This window comes from Lissotriton vulgaris, chromosome 2_1 (assembly GCF_964263255.1).
Source record: "Lissotriton vulgaris chromosome 2_1, aLisVul1.2, whole genome shotgun sequence".
Classification (NCBI taxonomy): Eukaryota; Metazoa; Chordata; class Amphibia; order Caudata; family Salamandridae; genus Lissotriton; species Lissotriton vulgaris.
The window spans coordinates 2,117,667,690-2,117,693,276 of NC_141687.1; positions in this window are offsets into that span (position 1 = coordinate 2,117,667,690).

Here is a 25,587-nt window from a genome sequence, read left to right on the forward strand (position 1 = left end):
CATGATCAAAAGCATCACCACCACCTTCCTCCCTATGACATATAACTGCTGGAGATGTAGTAATTTCCTCTGGAATGGAAAGCATATAACCACTATTGTACAGGGAATCTTGAGACTTTTGAGTGAAATTTTTAAAAGATGCAGATTTGTGATACAAAGTCACCCTGTGAAGATTCCACTTTTCACCATTATCCAATACTACATAATGCGGAAAGACTTGTTTAACTAAATGTGGACCTCTAAATTTAGAAAGTCCCTTAGTTATCCTCCCCGGTTTGACTTTGACCAAATCGCCCACAGATATCGAATAAGTGGAAAAGTTATGAGTGTCTGGATGTACCTCTTTAAACAGACAATTTTTTAACCAGGAGGTTGCAAGTTTAGTACCAGCACTTCTACCTCGCATGAGTTCAAATGGAGACTTGCCATCTTGTTTGTGGGCAGTGGTCCCATAAACCCATACCATCTACTGAACAACTTCATTTGAAAAAAACCCTGAAGAACACGTCATTTGTATAATCTCTTTTACAACTCTGTTAGCCCTCTCACACACACCATTCCCTTGAGGATTATAAAGAGTAGTATGATGGTGTGACGCAACACAACTAGACAAAAACGTACGCATTTTTTTGGTTGTAAGTTGTGTACCATTATCTGTAATGAGTACTGAGGGAAATCCTTCATCATGAGATATATTTTTAAGGAAATGTATGGTGCAATCAGTGGTGATTTCTTTAACAAAACTAACTATAAACCATTTTGAAAATACATCAACTACAACAATTGCAAAGCGATGAGTAATTAGTAATTCATCCATTGGTCCAATGAAATCGAGACACACACCATGGCTGGTGGTAGAGGTAATGTGACCTATACTTGAACCAGATGCGATTTTATGTCTTTTTTCACCTTCCCTACAACACGAACAATTCTCAACCCAGGATGCTGCTTGTGTGTCAATGGCTGGCCACCAAAAATCTGCTTTAATTCTACACTGAGTGAGTGTCTGCCCCAGATGTCCCTCATGAGCAAGTTTTAACAATTTTGGTCTCAAACCAAATGGTGGAATAAATCTGTCACCTCTCATCAGAATATTATCACCGTACACAGAAAGCTCATCTAACACTTTAAGAAAAGGCCCTACAGGAGGTAGAACACAGCTCTCATGCCTGGTACCCAATTTGACAAGATCTATTACTTTGGTGAGAATAGTGTATTTTTCCATGGCAGAACACCATTCTTCTTTAGTCAAAGTACCCTCATCTAAGGCTACAACATCTTGGATAAAAGCCACTGCTCCTTCCTCTTGAGCTTCATAAAAATCATTACTTAAATCCACACTCTTGACTGGAAGCCTGGAAAGACAGTAAGCCTGTACATTGCGCCAACCTTGTATGTATGTTATCGCATATTGATATTCTTGTAGTCTAAACGCAAGTCTTGCTAATCTAGGAGAACCTTTACTGGCACCACCTGGAGACAAAACACTAACTAAAGGCTTGTGATCTGTCTTGATATGGAACTTGGTACCCCACAAGTATGTCCTAAAATAGTGTACTTCCCACGCAGCAGCTAGAGCCTCTTTTTCTATAACTGAATAGTTATGTTCTGAGAGTGTAAGAGGGCGAGAGGCAAAAGCAATGGTCTTCTTTCCTTCCGAATGCTTCTGTAACAAAACTGCACCCAAACCAATACCACTTGCATCAACCAATGATATGGAACTGCGCCTGATATCAAAGGGAGCCAAGACCTTTGCCTCGCACAATTCTTTCTTAATAACATTGAAGCAAGTAGAGTGTGTTTCGTTCCATGTAAATTTCACTCCTTTTTTAAGTAGAAGTCTGAAAGTGGCTGTCTTGTCTGAGAAGTTTTTTACTAATTTAGCATAGAATTCTATTAGACCCATGAATGAACGCAGCTGGTCTTTATCAGAAGGACAAGGGGCTGATTGTACGGCCTCTAATAGATTTTTCTTTGGCTTTACTACTTCAGCTGATATCTCATACCCTAAGTATTCTATTTGTTGAACAAGAAATTAACATTTTTCTTTAAGCAATGTTAAACCTGCTTCACCTATTCTATGTAAAACAAATTTTAAAATCCGATTGTGCTCAGAAATAGTGTCTCCAAAGACAAGTATATTGTCTTGAAAGTAGACAGCCTTCTGGATTGTCTTGAAAATTTCTGTTAGCATTCGCTGAAAGACACTGGCAGTGGAGATAAGCCCAAAGGGCAGTCTGGCGAACTGAAAAGTAGCCTCACTTGTTATAAACGCTGTTAAATGTTTTGAATCATCATGGTACGCGCTCTTCAAGTCCAATTTGGTGAAAAACGTTGCACCTTGCAAGGTGGATACTAATTCCCCAATATTGGGAAGAGGAAAAACATCTGTAACTACTTTTTTATTGAGAGATCTTAAGTCCACACAGAATCAAATTTTTTAACTGCATTTTGAGTGATTACAACCAGAGGCACCCATGTGGAGGCTTCTACGGGTTCAATTATGCCTCCCTGTAAAATTTCATCAATATCATTTTTAACCTCCTCTCTTACAGCAAGTGGTACTCTTCTCGATTTGTGTTGGACAGGGATGACATCATTTTTTAACTAAATTTTGTGCACATAATCGTTTAATTCTCCTAATTCATCACTGAAAACACTTTTTTCATCAAATAGAAGGTCATTGATTGAATATTGATCCACCAAAATGACCTGGAATGAAGCTCTTGGATTAACTATAATGTGCAAGTCATATTGATGGATTCATCCCAGAATAGGTGGCCCATCCACCAAAACATAAACTTTTCCAAATGTCAGACTCAAAATATCTAATAGTTCTATGTTTTCACCATGGTATCCTGTAGGACATATGTCACTCTCCTTAAGTGACATATCACCCCACTCACCCTTGAACATGGACTCATGGATTATGGTGTATCTTGAACCAGTATCCACCATAAGGGTTACAGTATGACCATCAATATTAAACTCTGCTTTTGGTCTTTTCTCTCTCTTTTCGTTGCATGTGATGACATTTGGATCATCTATCACAAGGATTTTCTCCCTGTCTCGTTTGATTTCAATATCACCATCTTCAATGACAGCTACCTTTGTCCTAACTTTGTTCCTACACATTCTTGAAAAATGGCCCATTTTCCCACATATGAGACATTCTTTGCTATTTGCATAACAAAACTTTGCATCAGAGGTGTGTGTATTGCTTCCACAAATTGAACAAAACTTAATAGGAAACTAACTAGAGTAGCTCTTCTTCTGAAAACTTTTCCCTTAAACCTTTACTAGAGCTACTGCATCATCGTCACCAGGTTCACTCTCATTCGCGAATTTCTCAGATACTTCAGAATTTTTTTGCTGCAAGCTACATCTTCGTAATTCTTTCATATATTTTTCAGATTCTTCCACAACCTTAGCTAAATCTATTGCTAATTTTAAAGAATGATTTTTAGCTGCCCACAACCTCTCCTGTATTTTCCTATTGTTGTACGATAAGCTGATCACGGATCAACTCATCCGCCATTTGTCAAAAATTACATTTAACTGAGAGTTCACGTAAGCGTGCGACAAAATCATCTATGGATTTCTCATTGCGTTGCTTATGCATATACAATTTATATCTATTCATAACCAAGTTTTCCTCTTTAGCAAACCTCGCTTCAAGTCTCTTTGTAGTACCGAAAAAAATAAATACAACGAATTTCGTTGCCCACGCTGCATCACATTTGGCGATGCTGCGTGGGCAACGAAATTCGTTTTTTTTTTTCCGGTACTTACCTCTAATGGTCCATATCCCGCATTTTACAACCCTCCACCCTTACCCTCCCCTGCCTGACATCACCGCCCCAGTATAACGCCCGGCACGGGCCGTGCCTGGCCTCAACCCCTTGGTTAAAGCACCGAAGGCTGGAGCACAGGCCAAAGCAGAGGCAATGCAACTACCAGCGCCTTTCTCACCACTCATAATTCAAGTATTAGCTATTATCTACACCGATTGGAACGTAGAAATGAATATGAAGTCCTTCAGGTCTAACCTGACCATCTGATTACCTGGTATCAGAGCATTCTGCTATACAAATCGCAATCTATCTTGATAAGCTTGTAGGTCATGCGCACCAGACCCATCTTTTGGTGCCTGATAAAAGAGAGGAAACTCATATACCCTCCTTGGAAGGTGTATGATTGAGCATTGTTGGCCTTCTCTGAATTTTCATTGTCATTCTGGTGTTTTTTAAAGACCCTCTGAAGGGTTATTAATAACCAGTGTATTGGAAGATGGTGGTGGTAGTAGCATGGAAGCTATGCCTGTAATGGAGAAGGAAAGGCCAGCGCAGAAACTGGACTCACTGCAAGTGGATACCCCCATCAAAGTGCAAAATATGATGTTTACAAAAACGCATTTGAAGAAACTTAAGCTTTGTTCAAAGAAGTAAAGTTGGACATGTAGTTGGAGAGTAACGTGATGAACATGTCTTCTAAAAGAGGACCTGAATAACATATTGAGTTTGGAGGATACAGAGGTTAGCTTAATATCCTCCACTGTTTACACATCAATACTGATATTTCGGCCTGTACATTTTTCAAAGTCTCAGATTAATGCAGACAAACCAGTAATTATGTACTGGGAAAAATCATGATTGCGGCAAAGAATGGGCTGATTAGTCAAAGGGCTGTACAGTGTCACGATTTGGCAAATGTTTTTACAAGACAAAATATAGGCCCTTTATCATAGACAATGATTTGATTGAAAACTACTGGAGCCTGATGTGCAGTAAAAACAAACGCGCACAGACTTTGCGGTTTCTTGCGTTCTTGTGTGCTTGTTGCACAGTTATAAACATGAAGAGGCAGTGCACCACCCCCTCCAGCATTCCAAACGATGAGCTAACTTACATCTCTGGGCTAGTACCATCAATATGGTAATAGTAATATCACAATCTCATTTACCACCATGAAACGTGCACTAGAGGTATCTGTAGTTCCTTGGTAAACAACAAGTGGGTCTCTGCAAACTTAAAAAAATATTCGTCCAACTTTCCCTGAAATCATACATGTGCCTATTTTAAGAGTGCCATCCATTTACAAGATACAACATATATGCACTTTCTTAACAGATTTCCTTTTATTTTATTTCATTGCAATATCAGAGAGGAAAAGGTTTCCTATTTTTTAGCCATGACCAACGCTACTTGATCCACTAGGGAACTTTTTTCCATTATCAATTCCCTCTTTGTCCCCTCAATTAGTGCCAGCACAGAGACCTCCCAGGACTTTTGTGATAAAATGGCAGGTTTTTTCCATGCCAAAATTAAGGACATCTACACCTCCTTGGAGAATTCTAATCTGGTGAGTGTTAAAACAACTCCCTCTTTTGATTCAGCGGAAGTTCCCACGGTGGACTGCCACTTGGGCCGTTTTCCGCCTATTCTTCAAGAAGAAACTGAATTGTTGTTCAATGGGATTAGGTCTGGTTCTCCTCTTGAACCGTGTCCTCTTAAGATTTTGAAATTAGGAATAGATGCAGCTGTTTTGCCTCTAACAGCGATCATTAATACCACCATTTCTGCTGGCCAATTTCCCACTGCATGGAAAAATTCAGTGTTAAAACTTCTGCTCAGGAAGGCCTCCGACCGAACCCAAAAACTATCGGCCCATTTCCCTGCTGCCAGTTCCAGCCAAGATCCTGGAAAAACATCTTATCCGCCATCTCAGTTGCTACTTGGAAGAATTCCAACTGCTCGATGGCTCGCAGCATGGTTTCAGGAGGGAACACAGCACAGAGTCGGCACTAACCGTTGTCTTTAATAACATTCGGCAACAGGTCGATCCTGGTCACACCACCCTGCTGATCCTCCTGGACCTGACTGCAGCCTTCGATACGATATCTCCGAGTAGACTGGTTGGTAGGCTCCAGGAAATTAGGATAGAGGAATCTACACTTAATTTGTTGTCATCCTTCCTCACGGATCGCTCAAAAATAGTTATGATGTGCCCATTTATGTCTGCTCCTAAACAACTGTTTTGCTGAGTCCCTCCGGGTTTCCTCATTGAGTCCAACTCTCTTCAATATCTACGTAGCCCCGATCGCAGCAGTGGTTAGGTCCTTTGGTTTAGAAGTCCTTTGTTACGCTGATGACACTCAGATTCTGATTTTCATCACAGAGAGTGTCTCAGCCTCAGCAGTAAATTTTAAAAACTGCATGGAAGCGGTGGCTGCATGGATGGTTGAGCATTATCTTGGACTCAATGGGGAGGTTTTAATCTTTGGAGACATATGATCAGAGGCCTGGTGGCCTGTTTCTCTAGAATCTTGCCCCATCCCCTGTCTCACTGCCAAGAATCTAGGCATTTTTGTAGATTCTTCTCTGTCACTAAAGTCACAAATAAATAGAACTGTCTCAACCTGCTGTGGGATGATACGGACTCTTAGGAAGAACTTCAGTTTTCTCTCCCTTCCAGCTTGGAAACAGGCAGTGGCTGCCCTTGTGGTATCCAGGCTGGATTAATGCAATTCCCTTTATCTAGGGATAAATAAGGGACTCCTGCATTGACTCCAATTGGTGCAGCATGCAGCCGCTAGGCTGGTGATGGGTCTCCCTAAATCTCATGCAGTCTCAGCCACCATTAGGGGCCTTCATTGTCTCCCGCTTGGGAGGAGAATTGTGCTCAAGGCCCTATGCCTGGTTCATAAGGCCATTCACAATAGGGGTTCTGAAGGCATTAACAAAATATTTTACAGATACGTCCCTAGCAAGAACTTGAGAACTGCTAGTAAGAATTGGGTAACAGTTCCTAGGTTTAGGAAATCCAGGTGGGGGAGGGCATTCTCCCGGATAGGTGCCAACTTGTGGAATCTGCTTCCTCTCCCAATTTCCACTTTGGAAATACATTCTTCTATCAGGAAATCTTTGAAGACCTGGCTTTTCACCTGCCATCTGCCTTAATCCTATAGGTCTAGCAGCTTGTGAATTTTGAAACACTGAACTCTTTCTGCAGCGCCTTGATGCCCCTGGACTAAGTTCACGCTCTAAAAGTCTTATATTCATTAATTCATTTCATTGCAATATCTCTACACTGCGTGCAAAACCAGTAGCTTCATCACCTCAACAAAACATACATTTTGAAACAATTCAAACACACATAACGTTTTTTTGTAAACCTTTTAACAAAGCACAAATTGAGGAACACAGCATGAGAGGGATGCAATTAAGTAGTAGCAATTCTGCTAAAAGCATTTATATGTGAAATGTGGCGCTTCTGCTTACAAAATAACTCAATACCTAGAAATCCTATTTTCAGAATTAAATATATTTTCTTGGCAAGAGAAGACATGTCGAATAGGATAAATGCATGTTGCAATGGAAAATATGAGAAACTCAGTGAGGTAATTTTTGATGACCTGCAAAAGCTCAATGGGTCTGAGGAACCCTGTGACAAGCTCAATAATCGTGCCCGGGGAATTGACAAGCTCAATAATCGTGCCTGGGGAATTGACAAGGTCAATAATCGTGCCCGGGGAATTGACAAGCACAATAATTGTGCCCGGGGATTTTCCCAATTTCCTCAGAATCTAACCTTGAATGTCCTTCTAACACTTCTTACCACGGGAGGCCACTGATAAAGCCGGATTGGTGTGTAGAAACCACATTCTTATTAAGGAGATAAGGAAAAGATGACGCCGCCAGAGTTGGACAACCAAATGCAGGGTAGCACCCGATCTCGATGGTCAGGTCCAGTGGCATAACATAGCCCCCTCAGCCCCCGTGGTACGGGCCCCTTCAATAAGCCCCTAGTCTGAAAGAACCTGACTGGGTCGGGGGTTGTGGGGGTCTCCGTGTACTTTGCTGGGGGGGGGGGGGCTCAAGTTTTGTTCTGCCATTGGTAAGATCCCTAAGTTGGGACAGCAGCTTTTGGCAGAAGATGGAGCTGGCCATGGCCACACAGGTCCAGTTACTTGAGAAAAGCTAACAGCGTGACCCCTTGCTTTCACCGACAATGCTGTTTTTAAGCACCATGATTAGAGAAAACAAATAATCTAGCAGAGATTTATTGTATACCGGGAGTCGTTAGAGGAAGGTTCCGTTTTATCCAGGCCAATAGGAATTCCTCCTGGTCCAAACACTCCCATTGCCACCATGTTTTCTCAGTAGGAATACATCATCTTCAAGGCCTCCTAGGAACATTCACAACAGGTCCTTATATAAACCAGAGAGGAATGGCACGCATGGGCCCCATACAAGATAGATACAGAGTGTGACTACTGCCTTTCTCTCTTAGGTAAGACCTGAGGAAAAACTCAGGGCAGAAATTAAAGGACATTATTAGGGGGGAGACTGGAAATACAAAAGCTGGCTGTGAAGTGTGTGTGTGTGGCTACTGCCTTCTCTCTCTCTCTCTCTCTCTCTCTCTCTCTCTCTCTCTCTCTTACGTAAGCACTAGGTGTAAGGCTCATGGCAGGGGCTGAGGGCCTTGATTGTGGAGTAAATGGAAAACACACATGTGGGATACCAAAGCTCAGATTTATCATATTATTGTGTTGCCTTTGCATCACGCATAGTGTCTCAAGGGTAGCGCAATATTAAAGTCAGATTTACCAAGCAATGCAAGGCCACCCTGTGTAGCCCTGCACTGCTTGGTAAATCTGGAGTAAGGCAAGGCAGCGCCAGTTGCTGCCTTGCATTACTCTGCCCTAGGAAGATGCTCCATGTGTGGGTCAAGAGTATTCCCACGCATCTACCCATGGATTTTGGGTGCACTCCCAGATTTACCAAGACTGGTAAACCTGGGACTGTTTCAAAAAGGTACCCCTTCCCAGGAACGTGCAATGAGAAGTATCATCATTTCTCCTCAATGTTTTTAAGTCTGCTTGACTTCTGAAGTGCATTTACAAAGAGGAAAATGCCTTAGATGATTGTTTTGGTGCAGGAAAGTGTGCCTTCCTGCAACGGGTGCAACCTTGCACTGTGGCGCAGGGGTGTCTATGTTGGCACTAAACAGCCGATCCTGAGTCACCTCAGTCAGAGAGCAGAAATGAATGCACCATATATGGGTAACTATGGCTCTTTCCTGCCCTCTACCTTTCACAGAGCGCAGCAAGCTGACTTGCTGTGTTTCATGAAAGATTGATAAATCTGATCCCAAAAATATGGGACCACTTCCTTCTCTCTCTCTTAGGAGAATGGAATTTGATCCAGAGGAGCCTTCAAAAAAGAGGAGTTGCACCTAACCCAAGTTGAAGGATGACATTTCTTTTTAGAACTTTGATATACATCACTGTATTGATGTTGACAGATGTAAAGTAATATTCCATATAAAGACTGACATTATTGACAGTGAAGAAACATCTTCCACTAAGAGGAAAAAACAGAAAACATTCCTTTAGGAGGGCAAAAGAATTGCTATGTATGTTGTTTTTCTGAAAACCCAGAAGAAAATAAAACCCTTTTTGCTTAAAATTCGACATGTACAGAGGTACATTTCTAACAATTTCAGACACACAACTCCCACAAAGAATGACATGCAAATAGGTCACTGTGTATCATTTGCATACTCATGCGTTCTGATATCTGTAGTCCTCAGGAACACCCAGGACCAGATCCTCACTATACCACTGTTTAAGAAATGCAGCGTAGCTGTCTTTGGCATGTGTTTTACTCCTGGGTCCCTATTGCAAATAGGACACACTTTTCCTGTTTACGCCAATGCGCACCCTGAAATAGGCGCATCATAGGCAAACAGGGAAAGTGCACCCTGGTACGGAGAATGCCCTGCCCTAATGGAGCCATAAACCCATGCTGCTCTGGGGGTGGCATATTCAAGTGAAATACAGAGCGGCTGCTTCAAAGGCACTACCTGTTTTGCAGTGCAGGCAGCAACCTGCCTGCAATTTGAGGAGGGATTAGAGATCCTTTTTCAGGCATGTGCAGTGGGTGACTCACCCGCATGCTAGGGTTTGTCTGAGTGATCCTAGGACCCCCTTTCCCCGCTCCAGAGGGCTTCCGTCAGGGCCGCACTGACAGTGCACCACATTTTTTGTAGCGTGCTTTCAGTGCGCCTCCTGACTGCTACTTTGTCTTTTTGCCTGCATCCATAATATGACATGGGCGCAGAGGCAAAGAGATTCCCTCTTTTGCATTGGGCCACAGCCCCATGCAGATGGGAGAATACCCTCTTGAGGTAGCACGAGTCTATAATACCAAAGTACCCTGGGGGCGCACAAAGTTAGGACTCATTCTTGTTTCCCCACTGGGGCGCTGTCTATAATATCACCCCTGGACTGTATTCAAGTTGGATGTAAAATTAAGGCAGAGGTCAGCCTGTGCTAATTTTCCTAGGTCTGTGCTGAACTGTCATTTGCTCAGGTATTGTACCTGTTAGACCTGGCATCATTAGCGTGGGTTTCCCCTGTATGTTTGCCTTTTTCCTCCTGTGTTTTTGCTGTGTGTTGGACTTCGTTTTGCTGGTCTAAATGCTTTGGGCACTGTGCCACTGCTGTTGAGTGCTAAAGTATAAGTGCTTCCTCTGTAAACTGTTGTTAGTTTGGATTGGTTATTCCATGATTGGCATATCTGATTTCCTCATCAGTCCCTAGTACAGTGCACTGTGTGTGCCCAGGGCCTATAAATCAAATGCTGCTAGTGGGCTGCAGTACTGATTGTGCCACCCACATCAACAGCCTGTAAATGTAACTCAGGCCTGCCATTGCAGAGCCTGTGTGACAGTCTGGTACTGCCATGTCGTCTTGGCAAGTGCACCCACTTGCCAGGCCCTACCCTTCCCTTTTCTTACATGTTAGTCACCCCTAAGGTAGGCCCAAGGTACCCTTGTGGGCAGGGTGCAATGGTATGTAAAAGGTAGGACATGCCCTGGTGTGTGTGACATGTCCCGATAGTGAATTACTGCCAATTTAGTTTTTTACTATTGCAAGGCTACCTGTTCCCATAGGATAGAATGGGGAGTTTACTTATAACATCTTCTAAGCCTAACTACCCCTGGGAACAAAGTAGTAAAATTAAGTTTAATATGCCTGAACTCAGACTATTAAAATGCATCTTTTACTGAGGGTGATTTTTACATTCTGTGTTTGAAAATACCACTTTTAGAAAGTAGGTATTTTCTTGCTTGGCCATCCAGTGTGCCTCTGCTAGGATGTGGATTGACTGTCTGGGTTTGGAATGTCAGGGGCTGGGGAGGTGCAGTGGCTCTGGAGAGTCTAAGGAGTCAGGGTTGGGCTGAATAGACCTGGGCTGCATTTAGGGTAGGGGGAGCAGATGTCCTTGCACCTGAATTGGCCTGGTATGCTTCCACAATGCTGTCTTCAATGCCAGGAAGGTGCACCAGTGAGGACAGAACTGGTTTTAACTGAGCACAGGGCTTCTCTGCCACCCGAGAACAATGGATTTTGTAGTATAAATATTGGGGCCCAAACCCCAGAAGTTTAGATCACATCTGGAAATCAAGAGGAACCTTTGCCAAGGAGAAGAGCTGGAGAAGCTGAGGAAGAATACTGCCCCTGTGCTGTTTTGCTCTCTGGGGATGGCCTGCAGTGGCTTCTTGTTACCAAGTAAAGGAGAAGGTCTTTGCTGTTTGCTGTGTCCCCTACTTGAGGAAGATCTCCAAGGGTTTGAACTAGAGCTTGCCTCCTGTTCTGAAGTCTCAGGGACACAAAGACTTCATATCTTCTGTCTTCTACATCTGGAACTGCTGTTTCAGCTGCCACAGAAGGAAATTGCAACAGCGATGTCAGAGAGCGATGCCGTAACCTGCATCGAAGCCATGGGCACCGCTCGGGAGGAGCACGATGCACCACCCTGACTTGCACCGTAGGCCTGACGCCTGCTGATGCTGTGCCGCATCGACTCCAAAGGTGTCTCTGAGGCCGCTGACTGCACCCCCCCAACACAGTAAGGAACCAACGTCTCACCTTCCCTGCATTGCAGTAAGGAACCGAGGGTCCACCTCCCCTGGGGTCGTAAGAAGCTGATGCCTCCCAGCCCCAAATGAAATATCACCTCCCCGACGCCCTGTACCATCTTGGCTTTCATAGTTTACAAGATACTGTTCTTTGGGGGTCTGTTTACTCCGTGCCTGACGCCTCGCACTTCGCGGTCGGCGCTGTACTTTGGGGGTTTTCACCTGTCACAATGTCGTAATAGCTACAGGTGGAGTTATTTGTTGCTACAAACTTTATTTGAGTGAATACCCTATTTTTAAGGAAAGCTTGATAACTTTGTCATTTTGATCTTGTTTGGTTTAGATAAAGATTACTTATTTTTTGAACTGGTGTGGTGTCCATATGTAGTATTTTCACTGTATCACTGTATGTGTTCACAATTGCTTTACACACTTACACACTGCCTCTGAGATAAGCCCGTCTGCTCGTGCCAAGCTGCCAAGGGTTGTTTTGAAAGTTTACCCCCCCTTACCCTGACTAGGAAGATGTGCCCCTACTTGGACAAAGGAAACTACTGCTGCCAAATACAGACCCCCATTTCTAAAAGCACTGCTTAGTAGCGTCTTACCGTTCATCACTGGAATAATGTAAGCACATTTTTTAGTTTCTAAATGCTAGACACAAAGGTGTGCCTAAATGCATATAAGTATAGGACCGGTGCATATAATAGATGCAGCAAGAGCTGCCAATTGCCCTGTCACTTGCTTTTAGATGTTGTTTTACTTAAGGGGTCATATGCACCGGCTGCCTCTCTGCCTGTAATTGAAAGATTGCATTTTCAGAGCAAATGGCCAGACACTGTAGAAACCTCACCCCAATTTCATTCCACCATATTGTGCTCCAGAAATGAAGGTTGGAAACTGTGAGGTGACAGTACGTAATGTGACTTGAGTACAGGCACAATGTTGAGGTCAAGTTAGGTTGTATTGCCAGTCTTTAAAGTACAGTGACACCAAAATAAACTATTCTGAAATCTCGGGAGTGCAGACCTAGCACTGTGACTGTCTGCCTCTCCTGCAATGCAGCAAAAGATGAGATCCAGGCCCCTGTATCTTTATACATAACGTGAAAAAATAACAAGGCATCACTGATCCCTGGAGTACCCAGTGTGGGTTGTATGATAGAAGCAGGAATGGTTTTACACTCAGCCCAACCAAGAATATGTCTTAACCATGTATTCCTTTACTACACATGCCTTTACCATGGCTTTTATGGTATAGGCATGAATGGTAAAGGGCTCTGTGTGGCTAAGATTGCCACTACCCCCCTCCACCCCGACCACTCCACCACCTCAGCCCCCACACTGTCCCTTAAACTACCAGAACCCTTTCCACATCCTTAAAAACGACCCAACCCCCATCCCTAAAAACTACCGCAACTACCCATTCCTCCCTCTGTCCTAAGGCTGAAAATCCTATACTACCCCTGGGCTGCCCCTTAAACTACTCCTACCCCTTTCACTGCCCTACAACTTACTCCGACCCCGCCCTAAAAACTAACCCAACTACCCATTCGCCTCCCACTGCCCTAAAGCCTAAACCTTGCACCCTAACTTATACTACCCCACCCCACCCCACTTCTACTGCCCATAAACCTACCCCAACCCCTCGCCAGCCCTAAAAAAAAAACAGCCCCACCGCTGTGACTTCCGGCCTCCGTCTTCCAGCAGCGAGACAGCGGCCTGTCTTAACCAAGCATATGCCTGGTTATGGCATAGTTGTGGTTTGGCAAGCATGGAAGATCTTGCGCAGTCGGACCACACGTGGATCAGAGCACGGTGCTCCGACTGTTTCCCCCAGTGGGCACCTCAGACAGGTGTTGAGTTATGAGTTCACTTCACCAACCTCAATAATATTTAATCCTGCAGCTAGACGAATTACTTTTGTTGCACCTCATCTCTAACACATGTGTGGGTCTCCAAGAATTTTGTGACCGTTGATAAATAGTGTCAAATGTCACTCAGAGACAGACATCTTTTCTATGTTATCCACAAAGTCACATTATTAAAACACACTGCTGTCTTCCATTCAACTCCAATACACTCTTGGTAACAGAAGATAATATGCTTCTTTCTGGTCTCGCAACCAGCGGTTGCGGAGGCTAATGCTGGTGGGTATGCCACAGCTGTTTGTGTAATGAAGGTGCATATGAAGTTGGTGCAATGTCAATAATAAAAATGAGTCTGGTAAAGAGCACCTGAAGTGATAATCCCTTGATTTTTGCAACTCCTACACAGTAGGCTGGGCACAGCTGCAATATAGGAGCGCAGCTAGGTACAGAACAAAAGAAAACCGTGGCACTAAACTTTTCGGTAACAATGTAGTTGTCAGCTCTTCACAGTCATTATTGCTTCATGGAATGTAAACTTTGTTATCCCTGGGGTATTGATTAAGCTCCTGGAAAAGTAGTAAAATATATTCTGCCAGCTGTGTTTTTATCGCAGCTGGCGATATTTCCATTTCGCCTGTGATTATACAAATCGCAATGACATTGAGCTTGTTATCCCAGTCAAGTAGTAAACTAAGTAGATCATTAATGTACTTCCTTTATTATTTCTTTAGGAATGAAGCCCAATATTTTATGGCTTATCGAACGTTTTGGAGATATATTTATTTAGAACTATACAAAATCTGACTCATAGGCCCTCAGTACAAGTTCCCTGTTAACTATGCAGGAAGATACTGGAGCCAACTAACTATTCTAACTGGCATTTACCAGTGAGTTAACTGAGATTATGAGAGGATATAATGCACTTGGAATACATCCATCGCATTTATGACAGAGTACCCATCCCCCAAACTCTAAATCAGACCCTTATGCAAAGGGGAAAATATACTTAAAAATACACTAGTTAATTAGGGGACCATTTGTGTGCTTGCTGAATGTTTGTGAAAACAGGTCAGAGATTTTGAGGTCTATGACCAGAGGAATGGTCATATATCCCTCAATTTGAAATGGCAGAAGGGCAACCAACAAGAAAAACCATGACATGTTGTGCCCAGTCTTTGCAACAATACATCCAGAAGATGAGTAGGATGAGACATCCAGGACTCTGTCCTGGTAGTGTTTCAGTGCACGATCAACATCTTTGCGCGAATCACTGTCCCTGTGCTGCAAAAACTTTAGGAGATGAGGGCAACCTTAGGAGTCGCACACTCTTTTCCATTAACTGATCTTGAGAATTGGAACGCAAGGCGTTCAGTGCATATTTTTCTAGTGGAGAGATGAAACAGCAATTGGTGAATTCAGCAATATGCACGGATGAAACCTAATCCCACAAGTGAAGGTGATTTAGCTCCAATGGTTCTAACATTGGATCACCCAAAATTGATGCCTTGGTTGGGGATCAGAATCCAATGAGAAATGGGCAAAAGAAAGAATGGAGGTACGAGTAGGTAAGTCAGTAGATTGCCCTCTAGCATGATTTGGAGGCAGATCGTTGGATGAGGCGTCTTCCTCATCTGCACCTACATTGTTGTCATCGTCCCCAACTAGGCCTAAGGATATTATTATTATTAAATTTCTAAGGCGCACAGCTACCTGGAAGTTTCCCGGCGCCATTAGACACACGCAAGATGACAGATCTGCACTATTGGTTCAATTGGTTAAATAACCATGTTTTAAGATCTTTGCGGAATTTGCAGTAAATAGTTTCATGCCGGAGTTGTAAGGGGAGAGAATTCCACAGTGAAAAGCTAAGCAAGCAAAGGACCGACCACCCATACGTACTTATTTGATCCGGGGGACTTGAAACTTAGCCTGCGACGAGGATCGAAGAAGGCGCGTGGGAAGGTAAGGGTGTACCCAAGCACTGAGATACTGTAGCGCTGCACCTGATTTAATCCTATGCATATAGCATAGGAATTTAAATTTAGTGCAATTCTCCACCCTAACCCAATGAAGGTCGCAGAGAGATCCTGAGATTGAGGCCTTTCTAGGTAATTGGCAAAATAGTCTGGCAGCGGAATTCTGGACGACTTGCAGCTTGCGAACCACCTCCTTATTGGCCCCTAAATATAGGACGTTGCCATAGTACAGTCTGGACACAATCAGGGCCTCTATAACTGTTCTTTGCGTGGACCTAGGCAACATCCAAAGTATTTTTTGAGCCATCTTAGGATGGTAAAACAGGTTGAGGTGACCTTAACCGCTTGCTGCCTCATAGAAAGTTGGTCATCTATGATTATACCAAGATTATGGACTGATTGTGACGGTTTGGGGAGATCACCCATTTGAGGCGGCCAATGTTGGTGACCCCAGAGATCTTTGTTTCTGCCGAGGATGAGAACTTCAGTTTTCCCACCGTTTAATTTCAGCCAGTTGGTATGCATCCAGCCAGCTATCTTTTGCGGCCCTACCTGGAGAAATGACACATTGGATGTCTCCTTGGTAGACAAGGAGAAGATAAGCTGGGTATAATCTGCATATGAAAATATGGTTAGCCCAGCTTCTTCAGCAATTGTGGCCAGTGGACTAACATAGATATTGAAGAGTAACAGGCTTAGGATGGATCCCTGTGGCACTCCATACGGGGAATCATGGGCCTTAGAACTAGCAGAAAAGGAAAAGACTCGAAAAGTTCAGTCGGACAGAAAACTAGACAGCCACTTGAGTGCTGATCCGACAACACCCCGAGAATGTAAAGCTTGTAAGAGGGCAGTACGAGACACAGTTTCGAAAGCAGCACTTAAGTCAAGCAGTATGAGTGCCATCGTTTCTCCCTTGTCCAGACGTTTGCGAAGAGTTTCTGTGACGCCCAAGAGCGTGGATTCTGTAGAGAAGCCAGCTCTAAATCCTGATTGTGATGTATGAAGGTTTTTTTCGGAGTCCACAAACTGCATCAGCTGCTGATTAATATGTTTTTCCAAGATTTTAGGAAAGGCTGGGAGTAAGGAAATAGTGTGGAAATTAGAAAGTTCAGCCGGATCAGAATTCACTTTTTTCAGCTGGGGTAGAACCATGGCATGTTTCCAAGCCGCTGGTACTATTGCTTCATGTAGCGATGTATTGAGCAGTTCCATAATAACATTAAGTAGAGGTAATTCCAATTTTTGAAAAATGGGGTAGCGAGAGGGTCCGTGGGAAAGCTAGATTTAAGACTAGTTAGGATGCGACTAAAAGATGGTATAACTAGACGCAGACAGTTTTCCAACGCCTCACCAGGGGTTGCAATAGTGGCCTGTGCGATAGGAGTGGCACAGCCCGATGTAGGTGCATTGAGCTTTAAGCGCATCTCTGCATTAGTTGTCATGATATTAAATTCTGTGTAAATGTTTTCAATATTATCAATGAAGAACTCAGCCAGGTCTTCACATTGCACTGCATTTAACTCAGGTGTCGTGGATTGGCAAGATGCGCCTGACAACTGTTTCACAACTTTAAATAGGAATTTAGTTTTATTATGAGCGAAGGTGATGGTGTTATTTGCATGCTCAGCACGAGCAGCTTTACATAGTTCGTGCTAATCCTTTTTTGCCAGTTTATAAGTAAGTTTTGATTCTGGCACATAGTCCTTACGCCACCGTCTCTCCAAAGCTTTACATTTGGTTTTTACTATTTTTAATTTATCAGAAAACAACGGGGCAGGAGGACGATGATTGTTCATATTTATGTTAGACATTGGTAGACATGCATCAATAGATGACCTCAACCAGGCTTGAATAGAGTCCTCATCTACTATATTGGTTGGGGAGGTAGCAGGAATGATGTTAAGGAGTTGTTGATTAAATCGATCAACATCTAGGTTATTACTGTTTCTAAACCCTACTTTAGAAGAAAAGGTAGAGGTGTTTTTGCACTGCATCTCCAATTTTACCCTAAAAGCAACCAAAAAGTGATCAGACCAGATAATGGGGTGGGCTGCCTGGCATACAATACTAGCTAAATTGGAAAAATGGGGTCTAGTAAATTTCCAGCCTTGTGAGTGGGACCTGAGTTACGAAGTAGAACATTCATGGCTGCCAAATCAGCAGTCAAAGTGGAGCTGATAGTGCATGTAGGGTCATTACAGTGAATGTTTAAGTCTCTTAAAATAGTGAAGCTCGTAGCTTCCATTAACAGAGGGGCAATAAGTTCTGGGAGCATCGATGCCCATGATCCAGCAGGACCCTGCGGATGAAAAATCAGGATCCCAGAGAAGGTAAATTGAGTTGGAAGCGAAAGTTTAAAGGAACTGGCTTCACAGCCCATAAAGGGTAGGCCCTCCCATTTACAGGTGTAAGTGTCTTTAAAAAAAAGTGCAATTCCCCCTCCAATTTTATCTATACGGTCCTTTCTGATGATTATATAGTTGGGAGGTAGGGCGATTGCAACATCTGGTCCTGAATTCTCATTTAGCCATGTTTCCGTAAGGAAAATCGCATCGGGCTGTGTACTCAGTAAGAGATCATGCATATCTTCCTTATGTTTGGGAAGTGACCTACAAAGGATATGGGCCTCTGAAGTCTCCAGAGACTGCTTCAGAGATTATTTGCTGGAAATGGAAGCCAGACCATTGATCTTCTGAAAAGTAGAAGGAGCCGATATAGCGCCTGTGAGGAAGGAGCACCTCACAGAGGTCCTCTGTTGGATAGCTGAATCCAAGGAGGATTGTATGTGAGTGTTGTGTACTTTGAGGGCCTGGCACAACTGTATCTTGAGACAGGAGGCGGAAGACAGAGACAATGATCCCATCCTACCCGCTTCAGAGCCAGGTATCGTGTTTAAGGCTGCCTGTAAATCAATGAAAAGTAACAACCAAATCGAGAGCACAGCTTAATTAGGTAGGAATGAAGCTATATCTGCATCACAGAGTGGCAAGCCTCTAATAAATGAACGTTTTTTTTCTATATACGGTTGAAGAGTTAAAATAAGCATTTGCGCCTACAGGCTCAATTTTAGAAACTGTCATTAGAGTTGGCTTAATGCCTCCAATGCCTAGGTTTGCACGTTTCCCTTTGTTTTCTTTCTATTTCTTTACCGAGGCAAAGCAGCAGTGGTGAAGCCAGCAGCACAAAAACAAAGGCAACAGAACAAGGGAGAAAGTAACTTCCAGTCTACACTGACATTCATCAGGGACTGGATGAACCACAACCACCTTAAGCTGAACCCGGATAAAACCGAATTGGTTCTTACAGGTGGTTCATCCAGCCCCTGGAACTCTCTCTTCTGGCCCCCCTCTCTTGGGCCCGCACCTTCCCCCTCAACCACGGTCAAAACACTGGGTGTCAAAGTGAATAATCAGCTCACTCTCCACTCACAAATCAGCTCCGTGGTCTCCTCTTGTTTCCTCACTCTCCGCACCATCCGCTCTGTTTCCCGCTTCTTCTCCCCTCAGGCACTCAAGATTATCATGGCCGCCCTGGTGATATCAAGGCTGGATTATGCCAACGCCCTCTATCATGGCATTCCAGCATACAGCCTGCGAAGACTCCAGTCGATCCAGAACCAGGCGGCCCGGCTGGTTTACGGCCTCTCACGCTATCACCACTCCACCCCCCTTCTTAGGGAGCTTCACTGGCTCCCCGTAAAAGAACGCTCCCTTTTCAAGACTGGCTGCATGGTCTTCCAGGCCCGCCAGGGCACTGCCCCCGCCTTTATCTCTTCTTTAATAATACCCTATGTTCCCACAAGAGAGCTCCGGTCTTCCTCTAAGTCCCTTCTTCAGATCCCCCGCTTCACACGTAAAAAGTGGGGTGGGGCCAACTTCTCCACCTTGGCTCCAACATTCTGGAACTCCCTCCCTGACCATCTCCGTTCTGCTACCCAATACCTCTCCTTCCGCAAGGATTTAAATACTTTCCTCTTCAATCAGGCTTTCCCCGCTTAGCCCTCCATTCCTATCACTCTTGCCTTTTCCCTCAGTTGCCGATCCTGCCCACTAGCGCCAAGAAACCGTATGGTGTACGCTGCGCTTTAGAAATATTTTAAATTAGAAATTAGAGCGTAGGGAAAAGAGAGAGACTGTTATTCGTCTTTTTAAATTATTTAGGGCCTCATTCAGATCTTGGCGAAGGGTTACTCCGTCACAACGGTTACGTATGTACCATCCAGCGAAACATAAAACCTAAAGGATATAATGGGATTTATATTTTTACTAGCAGCCCGTCCCGACGTTGACCGGGTATGAATTGCTGCCAACCAGTAGTATATTGTTTTGTACGATTTCGTTTTGATAGCATTTCTTATCTGTGACAGGCCTGTGAAACGCTCTGATTCACAGTGCACTGCTGATGCACTTAAGAGTGCGCGTTCAGTAGTGTGTGAACTAGAGTTTCCCTACTTTATTTTTCCTTGCAATATTAAATAGCGCAAACTCGACAACATGGCATGAGCACAATTTACATTACAGAAGAACACATTCATTTGTGGTAGGCACGGGGAGACAAAGCAATTTGCCTGGAATCACAGGATGTTGAGCTGATGCCGAGATTCGAACGTAGCTCCCCAGCTCTAAAGTTCGCAATTCTAGAACTTGTGGCGGGAGGTGTGTCTAAAAGTGTAAGTCAGTGCTGGCCATCAATGAGAGAGTTGTAAACAATGGGATTCTGTCAATGTGAGTGGTGACTAATTTTATATGATTTTGTATATTTTTCTAAACTCGTGAATACACTGCAATGTGAAAATTAGGCCTCTCTGCGGGTGGCAGAATGAGGGCAATGTGTGTTTTTAAAATACCCCTCACACACTATGAATCCCATAGTGTCATTCTCCCATCATTGGGGTCTTCCCGTCCCTCTACGGCGCGGAGCGTGCTTCGACCTACAAGTGACGCAGGAGCACTTATATTTTTGACAATAGGCTATGTGATGTGATGAGGATAGTGATATGTGTTAGGGAGTGTAGGGACCTATTTACGTGAATGGTAGTGTAAAAAAAGGGTTAAAAATTCCCTGGCTAGTCGAAAAAATTAACTTTAATGGTTTCGTAAGCTGGGAACATTAAAAGGGGGTTAGTAAGTAGAATTACAAGTGTGGTCTACTTTGTCGACATGACATGTTTCATAGGCAGACCCCTCCTGCCTACTCATCAGGACCTCTGTGGATCCCTACAAAAATACTCAATTCTAAACTAAATGTTAAATGCCTATGGTCCTAAAACTTAACAGCAAAAATCGGCTGCTAGGTTTAGCCTCGGAGCTTGAGTTGGCCCTTAGTGCGCCATTATATTTCATGATAATGCCTTTCTTTCCGCATACTTTCATTACGAAAGTACCATGACTCCGCAATGCAATTATAACGCATGGCATTACATTTTATATGCTTTTACCACGCATACATTTACAACAAAATTCGTTGTAAATGTATGAATGGTAAAAGCATTTTTTTTTGTAATGTTTGGATAAGGTAAGTATGGGTATAGGGGTATATGTTTTGGGGTACTGAGGTATATGTTTTGGGGTGTTTGGGTATTTTAAGGGTTCAGATATAGTTTTGAGTTATGGGGTACATGGGTAGTTTTAGGGTTTAGGGATAGGTATGGGTTTTGGGGTACAGGGGTATTTTTAGGGTTCAGGGCTAGGTTGGGGTATAGGGGTATTTTTAGGGTTCAGGGGTAGGTTTGGGTTTTTGGGGTACAGGGGTATTTTAAGGGTTCAGGGCTAGGTTTGGGTTTAGGGGTACAGGGGTATTTTTAGGGTTCAGAGCTAGGTTTGGGTTTTGGGGTACAGGGGTATTTTAGGGTTATGGGGTAGGTTTGGGTTTTGGGGTACAGGGTATATTTATAGGGTTAAGATGGGTTGGTGTTTAAGGGTGTTGGGGTAATTTAAGGAGTAAGGGTGGGTTATAATTATGGGGTGCAGGGGTAGTTAAAGGGAGCAGGGTGGGATTAGCACACGATATGAGACATGGCATGAAGGGTTGAATGTTCCACACGCCCCCAGCGTTTGTCACGCCCCCAGCACACACCCACAGCACAACGCAGACACGCCCACAAGGGACTACTTTGCTGGCACAGTTCTTTTACCTTTTAAATCGATATGGTGGGCATCTGCATAGCCTATGTCCTTCTGCTGTAACTGCCCTTTCCAACGCTGTATTGGGTGTTGTGTTTGGTGCTGTGGTTCCTGAGATTACCCGCCTCAAAGGTTTGGGCTCTCTCTTTATTATATTAGTATTGATGGAGGGATATCTTTCACTGTTGTGATGGAGTAACCAGTCCACCAAGTTCTAAATCAGGCCCCAAATACTTTACATATTCTCTCCAAATACACGCCTTTGTAAGTATTATTATTATGATCTATGTTAAAAACGTTCGTCTCAAAACTATTGTACGAAGTGACTAAGCTATCACGTATTTTTTTTTTAACCGTGGCAAATATGCATTCCATAGTGTACTGTATTGCAGCATGAAGACTTTCAAGAATTAAAAATAAGAGACTAGGCGAGGAGACAGGGAACAGGGGAGCCAGGGCCCTAAGTGGACACGACAAAATGTAATGACCAGAAAAAGGTCCATATTAGAGACACCGGAGAGAAATGTGATAGTCAGAGAGCCTTGGGCCTCATTTATGAGGCCGTGCGTCACTTTTACGCCGCCGGTGCGTCACTTTTTGTGACGCACCAGTGGCGTAAAAAATGCGCCTTATTGCGCCATATTTACTAAGTGACGCATCTAAGTAGATGCGTCACTTTGTAAACCCCTGCGCCACATTATACCTGCGCAAGGTATAATGTATGCAAGGGGGCGTATTGACACATGGAAGGGTCGTTGAAGAGACGCAGTGAAATCTATGAGATTTCACTGTGTCACTTTTAGGACGCCGTTGCGCCAAAATCTTGCGCCTGCCTCACAGCAGGCGTAAGACTGGGGCAGGCCCTTTCACATGGGGCTTGCCCCATGTGAAAGGACGCATTGCTGGAGTTGCGTCACTTTTGTGACACACTCCAGCAATGCGTCACTTTTGCGCTTACAGATACGTCAGAAATACTGACGTATCTGTAACTCCTTGCGACATGATGCGTCATACATTAAATATGACGCATCAGGAATGTCGCAAGGAGTGCGCACTGAGAAGTGAAGCATCGCTGCTTTCTCGCAGCGATGCATCATTTCTCATAAATGAGGCCCCTTGTGTTTATCATTCCAGACAGGAAAAGAAGGACAGCGTCCACAGGACAGGGAGAGAAGGGAAGTGAATTTCGAATACGAAACGTGCAACGGTGCAGTGATTTTTTGAATCACATTTTCACGGGGGAGAGTGTGTAAAGTAGTACTCCTTTAGAACTCTTTTACATACTGTTAAGTGACTTTGTGAATTGTCCCAAAACATTTAAAAAGGGACTAATTACGGAATATTTATGTACAGTTAGTACAAATAGAAAGGACTTTGCTTTCTTTTCACTTTACCAATAGGGAGTTTGGGTTTTGGGAGCCAATTCACAAAGACACTTAAGAGTGTATATAGAGTATTCCTGTAGTAGTACTGCTGCTTCGGATTGCCAAGGAGCCATTTTTACTTTTTGCCAATATGGAACAACATTGACATAAAGCATTATCAAAGCCAATCAGTCTCCAATTGGCTTCCTTCCTGTGTGAGAGAGGGCGCCGCATCGCGGTCCGTGAAATCCCGCCTTTTTTCTCGGGTATCCCCTAATCTTTCCGGACCCTGTTTACATCCCGCATTCGATCCAGGTTTGAATATCTGACCGACTCGAGGCGCCTTTATTACTGAATATCTGGGGGTTACCCCCTGTATTTTTTTTACTACCGATCCTGTTTGCCCCCGCGCCTGACGGAAAACCATTCCGGGGCAGAATCCCGGAAAGCCTGACTCCCTCGAGGCACCATCCCCATTGGACCTCTAGGAGTACTGTTCGCATTTCTTAAAAACTGATCAGACGAGCCTTTAACGTCAAAGAAGAAACCCGCCTGTCGCTTGATCCCCTACTGACATCGTGCCTCATTTCCTACCATAAACCCTTCAGCTGGACTTGCGAAAACAGACCCTCTCTTCCAGAGAATCTTCCATCGTCAACACAGGAAACCTATTAATACTGGTGAAATTTGGTCCACGTTTCTTCTACACACAGGCCCGGCTCCAGGAATTTTTGTTTGGGTGGGCCAAGGGCGCATTTGGGTGGGCCACTGCGGGCTCAATGTGTCGCTTCTGGAGGTAGCCTACATATAGAAAAAACTGTACTCCTGCGTGTGATAGAAGGGGATAACAGGAGATTCAGGGCCCTCCATTATTTTCCAAATCTCTTTCTAATCGTTAACACTCTCAAAAAGTGTTTTGATCCCCATGTAAGGTCCTTTTGATGGGCAGAGGAGGTTTCTGAGGTGGGAGTATCAGGCAAGTAACACTACTCAGCCTGCCTCGTTGCCAGCCTTCAGAGAGAATCTCTCTTCATTATTACCTCCATCTAACCCCAGACTATGCAGTACACTCCCTTCCAGGCCTGATCATCAATTTTCTACAATCTCTCTACCGTGCACCTTAACTCACAGCTAACCTTGGTCCCCAGCCCCATTTTATTTCTTGTATAGCGCTACTCGTAGTGTAGGGTATCACAGTACTGTACATCACACACACATTATGCAGACACAATGATTCATAAAAGTATCCAAATCAGCCTATAGGGAATGTCACATAAGCTAATGAAGATTACCAGGTGTAGGAATCACATCTCATCCATGCTGCTGGGCAATATGTATTAAGAGGGTTGGGTCTGGAGAACCACAAACACGGGATTTAAAGCATACCCCAGTGGTTGGCTGTACTGATTAGAAACTATATCTGCCCAAACTCTGTATTGCAACATTAGAATAATGAAATACTGGGAAAATTCGAACTAACTAGCAATACAAAAAAAGAATCTAATTATACCATTCTGGTTTGTATACACGTCTTTGATCACACTGTCCTATGTATCAAAGGATCTCTGTGACAAAGGCAGTAACCTACTGAGCTATCCACGTTAACTACAGTTCTATTGCATTTAAATACTACAAACCAAAAAAAAGAACGTTCTCCAGCAACGCTATCCAGCAAGATCAACAATCCCCAAGGTTATTAGGACATTTAGTTGTCGTGCATCCTTGCAGAACCACTCATGAATGATACCAACGATTTAAACACACGATGTAAATGAAAATGAAATAAACACGGCGTTTTAAGTATGTCTTTCTCACAGATTTAAAAAACACAATAGCCACACATTCTCTTACCTGCTCCTTACGAACTCTGTCACAGCAGGATCGGTTAAACAAACAGCTCAAGGGGCCAGGAAGGTGAGGAAAACGAAACGGCAAAACAAACTCCTCTGTACCAGCAGAAAAGAATTAATTATCCACAAATCCAGTTCCAAAGAAAGGCTTTGTCCCCTTCGCAGTGCCCCTAATGTACCTGCACGAGTCGGCGGGGACACAGCCCACCTGCCTAATAGGAGATGCGTGATTGGGGGTGCGAGCCCAGGCCCAATCACGCAACTCCTAAAGAAAGATAACGTTCGAAGAACGTTTTAACTTGCAGTGGCCATATTCTGCTGGCCTTGCTGACGTCACTGCCAGGGCCAAGGGTTATGTTTGGGTGGGCCAGGCCAAAGTTTGGGTGGGCCCGGCCCACCCGGCCCACCCTCTAGAACCGGGCCTGTCCACAGCGTGAAAAGTGTGTGTGTGTTCTCGCCCCCCCCTGGTCATCC